The sequence below is a fragment of the Homarus americanus genome, unplaced genomic scaffold, assembly GCF_018991925.1.
Source record: "Homarus americanus isolate GMGI-L3 unplaced genomic scaffold, GMGI_Hamer_2.0 scaffold50454, whole genome shotgun sequence".
Taxonomy (NCBI): Eukaryota; Metazoa; Arthropoda; class Malacostraca; order Decapoda; family Nephropidae; genus Homarus; species Homarus americanus.
The window spans coordinates 1-5,761 of NW_024756320.1; the positions used below are offsets into that span (position 1 = coordinate 1).

The following is a 5,761-nucleotide window of genomic DNA, read 5'->3' on the forward strand; positions in this document are numbered from 1 at the left end:
ATTGTATATATGTTTGATGAAACCACTTTCACAACTAAAATTGTTATGTTTCACTTCTAAAGACTTATCTGGTAGCAGTGGTTGTTGCCTAGTAATGGTATCATTGGCTAGGTGTGTTGCTTTTAAGCTGATGGTATCCTATTGGTTATCACCTGAGACTGGCATCTTTCTGTAATAGGCAGAGTTCTTATACATTAATGTTAAAGATGCAGTACTGTAATTCTATTGGATGGTGGTGAGAGTTTCCATGGTTAACCCCCAATGCTACATGATGCAGAATATATTAGCATAACACAGTAAAAAAAAAGTCAGGATTGGATTGCTGGAAGTAGCAGTTTGCATGATCAACAGGAGAGCTTGGCATTTAGTGCTTTTTGTGTGTAGGTATGGAAAAATGATGGGAAGGTACAAAACAAAAATTAAATATATACAATATAGTAATAGCATGCCTTTGTGCATATTATAACTAACTATAGCTCATTTTTTTCCCAGCTGAAAAAAGATGCCTCGCCCCCTCAAAATTTACAGCCGATTGGATGTGTCAAACCTGTCCGATTTTGTCCTGAAGTACTGTAATGATATATTTCTAAATTAATTTATTCATAATCGTTGGGATGACCGTTTCTGGCAAAAGATATTTAGCTAAATTATATAAAGATACTTACATTCATTATTTCAAACATAAGCACGTAGGAAGTTTATCAGAAGTATTATACATGAATTAACTGTTAAACTCTGGTAGCAAATTTACGCTTTCGGAGGATGCATTTAATATATACTTATTTTTGCCCACAATAAGGCATACTAAGACAAATTACGGATCAGTAATCAGTAATACAACATTATGCAAAAACAACATTTTTAAAGATCAGAATCGCATTGAAATATTACACGAACGTCAGCAGAAGCGGGAAAAATATGACTGCGAACAACTTCATATTTTTCCCGCCTCTGCTAACGGTTGTGTAATATTTCAATGTGATTCTGATCTTTAAAAATGTTGTTTTTGCATAATGTAGTACAGTGACCCCTCGGTTAACGAACTCAATCCGTTCCAGAAGGTCGTTCGTTAACCGAAAAGTTCGTTAACCGAAACCATTGTTTCAATGGGTTTTTGGGTAATTGGTTCCAGCTCACCGAAAATTTCCTAAATTCAAAAAAAATGGTAGAAAAGTTCACTTACTTTGAGGTGTGTATGTAGAAGGCTCCTGGATGATGATGATGGGAATTACAATGGGGGTGGAAGAGAAGGCATTGGGGTGGAAGAGAAGTCACCCCATGGCACCATTTCACCCATAAAATTTTAGTTCTCTTGGTGAATTTCAAGATTATTTTCTTTAAATCAACACTGTACTGCATTATATATTGTCAATATGTAAAATATATTTCAAAATGACCAATAATTTGCTTGGAAACACAGAAAAAAAGCGTTTAGTTGAAGAGAGTCTCAAGCAAGATGTTACCTCCAGTGAAAACAGAGAGACTAACGCCTGTTTGCTGTGTTAAGAGGCTGGATGCTGCGCTTTAAACTAGTCACTTTACCTTCAATTATATTCAATAATTGTTAAAATGACTAAAAATTGAATATTAAACTTTTAAAATTATTGAATAGTATAAACTTCTTGATATTTACTAAAATAGTTAGGAATTTAAGCCCTAGAACCGATTAATGTATTGGCGGACTGATACTAAAGCTGGTTGCCCGGCCAGTGCAAGCGAAAACATGTTGAGGTCGGTTCGTAAGAAATTCGTTAACCGAATTGAAGATCCTTATGGAAGGCAGTTCGTTAACCGAGGCGTTCGTTAAACGAGGGGTCACTGTATTACTGATCCGTAATTTGTCTTAGTATGCCTTATTGTGGGCAAAAATAAGTACCGTATACTGTACCTGTATATTAAATGCATTCTCCGAAAGCGTAAATTTGCTACCGGAGTTTAACAGTTAATTCATGTATAATACTTCTGATAAACTTCCTACGTGCTTGTGTTTGAAATAATGAATGTATGTATCTTTATATAATTTAGCTAAATATCTTTTGTCAGAAACGGTCATCCCAACGATTATGAATAAACTCGTTTAGAAAGACATCATTGCTTCAGGACAAAATCGGACAGGTTTGCTGTAACTCTTGGGGAGGGGACGGGGCATGTTTTTCAGCTGAGAAAAAACACACTATAGTACAGTTCAAGGATAAGTGAAGGAGAGACTGAACCTGAATATTGAGTAATACTAGCCAGCGGGAGCTTATAAGTCACGAAATAATTATAACACATTAAAGAGTGTGGTTAGAATGTTGAGTAGAGGTGTAATAATTTAATAAGTAAATGTTCCAGTGTGTGGATGCCACTGGTCGTGGCTGAGGATGCAGTGTACAGTACTGTACTGAACTTTAAAAGAATGTGGAATGACACTTGTAAGAAGAGGAAACTGGAAGTTCAGCGAAGATGGTGTTGCTTCTGGGAGTAGAAGGTTGAAGTGTAGATTAACCACTTGTGTATGGGGTCCCTTCTGAGCTGAATGAAAGCATAAGGCGTTAACCAAATAAAATATTAAAATGGCATCACCATAGTGAAGGGTAAAGAGTTAGATGGTAAGAAGTTTGAGAGTTTCAAATGTCATGGAGAACTAATGAAGGGAATAGCTAATGCTTGAGCCTTTAAGAAACTGGAATATTAGATGTGTAGTTTGGTTCTACACTCTGATGAATTTGAGTGAAATGTGGGCTTTCACCTTATTCACAGTTGATCTGCCGCAACACAAAACTTAAATGCTTGAGGAAACTTAATTGTTTCGTAATATGTACTATCCTCTTCGTCACTGAGTGTACTCAAGATTCAGAAAATTTTATTTACTTTTAAAATATGTTTGTTAGTTTAAAAATCATTGGAGGATGTTTTAAAATTCTGACACAACAGTCAGGTCTTCATTCATGTGTTAGCTTTTAGAACCTTTTAATTTTCTTGAGTGCTGCTTGTAAAGTAGAAGAAAAAAATTACTGACTTTTTCCAAAGAAAATTTGTTGACACTGCAACATCACATTAATTTCCTTATTGCTACACACTGAAGTCCACTCTCAGTGCAACATGTTTGAAAAGGTCCAGTTTTATAGAGAGCTTTTTGTTTTCAGTTTTACAGCGCAGTACAGTAATAAAAAAACATACCAACTTGAAACTAAACATTTCCTATTTATGGATTTTTATTCTTCTATCTACCTGGCATAGTGGTCTTCAGAAGTAACCGGTCGAGTCTTAGCAATGTCTCTGTATGTTGGGTGGCTCCCCTAACAGACAGACTTGACTTGGTTTTAATGTTTAATGCAGCCAGAGAACATTTATTGTAATTTGTAATTGTTAAAATTTTTTGCCATTGTAAAATGCTATATGATTCATTAATATATATATATATATATATATATATATATATATATATATATATATATATATATATATATATATATACTAGAAATCATTGATATGTTAATCAAAATGTTTTTTTTTTAACTCGAGTGGTGTCACTTGCTTGACTGTGTGTGCATGTTGGGTTGATGTGAATCTTCAATTTGAATTACTTTTTATCAATCTTAGTAGAGATATTAATAAGATTCTTTTTTCCTAGATAACTGGTCGGTGAAAGCTATTCGCAGGAAGACCACTGGTACTGGTCGCATGCGTCACCTTAAAATTGTGCACAGAAGATTCAGGTGCGTTGTGAAAATTTATTAACAGTTTAATTATATATATATATATATATATATATATATATATATATATATATATATATATATATATATATATATATATATATATTCATGTAAATCCACAATGAAAACGTGATAAGATAAATCTTGAGGCAACTGATTAATATACAGGGTGACCTTAAAAACATGAGGTCAGGTCATAATGATGTCATCCACTAATCCCCACACCAACACAACACGTAGAGGAGCTTAAGAGAAGGGGGGTGACGTGACTAGTCAGGTCAGGTCAAAAATAAGGGACCCACTAAATAACTATCATACATCTAGATCAAAGGTTTTCAAAGCATTTTTAACCTTGGGCCACTGACAAATAAATTTATGTAACGTATCAGTTTTGAACTGACCATCACTAAGGTTTATTGATTTTAATTCCTTAATCAAACTAGCTTCAACCAGAAGTCTTTCTGTGACACAAGATGGTTTAAATACTTCTAAGCTTTTTCCCAAGCAATGGGGTGATTATTATTCCTAACATGAACGAACAAGGCACTGCTTTCAGATGCTGTTCTGATATTATACTTATGTTGTTTGATTCTGCGCTGCAGTGTTTTTCCTGTCTGACCTACATAATTACAATTACATTTGCTACATGGAATACAATAAACACTTCCATTTACATTCAAACTTGGGCTATACCTTATTAACATATTGGTAATGGTTGAGTCATACTTGAAAACAACATTAATATTTAGAAGCTTGAGGGACCGAACTAACGGGACAAATTCATTACGATAGGGCAGAGTCAAAATATTATTTTTGACCTGACCTGACTAGTCACGTCACCCCCCTTCTCTTAAGCTCCTCTATGTGTGTGTTGGTGTGGGGATTAGTGGATGACATCATTATGACCTGGCCTCATGTTTTTAAGGTCACCCTGTATATTTAAGCCTCTCTCTGTCCATGTAATCCAGTTGCCTCTCAAGATGTCTTGAATAAAGACGAAAGCTAAGGTGCTCCGTTGTTTCCATTTTCCTTTGCGATTTTATCTATATATATATATATATATATATATATATATATATATATATATATATATATACTGTATTAATTTCTTTATTATCGGTATTAATAAAATGATTGTTGTTATTAATTAAGGTCTCGTTGTTACAGGAATGGTTTCCGTGAAGGCACCAAGGCAAGGCCCAAGAAAGCTTCTGCTCAGTAATTGTAAACCTGAATAAAGAAAAAATATTATCTTCCCCTTTTATTAACCCATTAGTTTTAGTCATGACAATAAAAAGTATGAATGATGATGCACCTGGATCAAGAATTAAGCATTTACTACTGAACCCCCTTTTCATAAGCACAAGTGTAAGTTTATATAAATAGCCCTTAGTTGTCTTAAAAATGGCTGATGGGGGCTACCTTTTATTCTATGTCAGGCAACAATTTTATAACTGTCTTTTATGAAAATATCGAGAATATTAATTTTAGGGGTAGTGGGATGATACAAGTTAAAAGTGTTTGAGTGAGCCATATGAGCGCCCGTTTTCTGTGAGGGTCGATGAGAGAAAACGTGGGAATCGATTGTTTTGATTAGATGCTGATAGATGGCAGCAGTAATGATCACGAATACTGGCTGTGTTTATCCCAAGATGTCAACCTCCATTATGGACTAATAACCAGCTGCACAAGGTCAGTTATCGAACATGAAGACCGATCTCCTGCAACACGAGGTGTGGCGGGTGTTGGTGAGTGTGATAAGAGTGTAGGTGTGAGTGTTGCGGCGGGTGTTGCTTGTGGTGTTTGTTTATCTTTGTGGGTTTTTGTTAGTCGGGGCTGTGACAAGGTAGCGGCTCCCTGATGCTCGCTCGGCCCGTCGGTCCACTCCACCTCACGTTATAATTCACATTTACAGAATTTATTGCATATATTCTCTTATCTCGGACACAAAGGCAAGCCCGTAACAATGAATTGAGTTTATATAACGGAACTAGTGATAAATGTTAAAGTAAAGCGTTGTTAGAGACGCTTAGCTGTGCTTTGTATGTTCTGTGGAGTGA

General features: G+C 35.2%; 1 long non-coding RNA gene across 1 annotated transcript; it reads left to right on the plus strand.

The window, feature by feature from the left end:
• The first annotated feature begins 2,025 nt into the window (after window positions 1–2,025).
• On the plus strand, window positions 2,026–4,952 carry LOC121856757. The gene is made up of 2 exons (XR_006087048.1): window positions 2,026–3,701; window positions 4,869–4,952. It is a non-coding gene; the product is annotated as an uncharacterized LOC121856757 (long non-coding RNA).
• The last annotated feature ends 809 nt before the right edge of the window (window positions 4,953–5,761 follow it).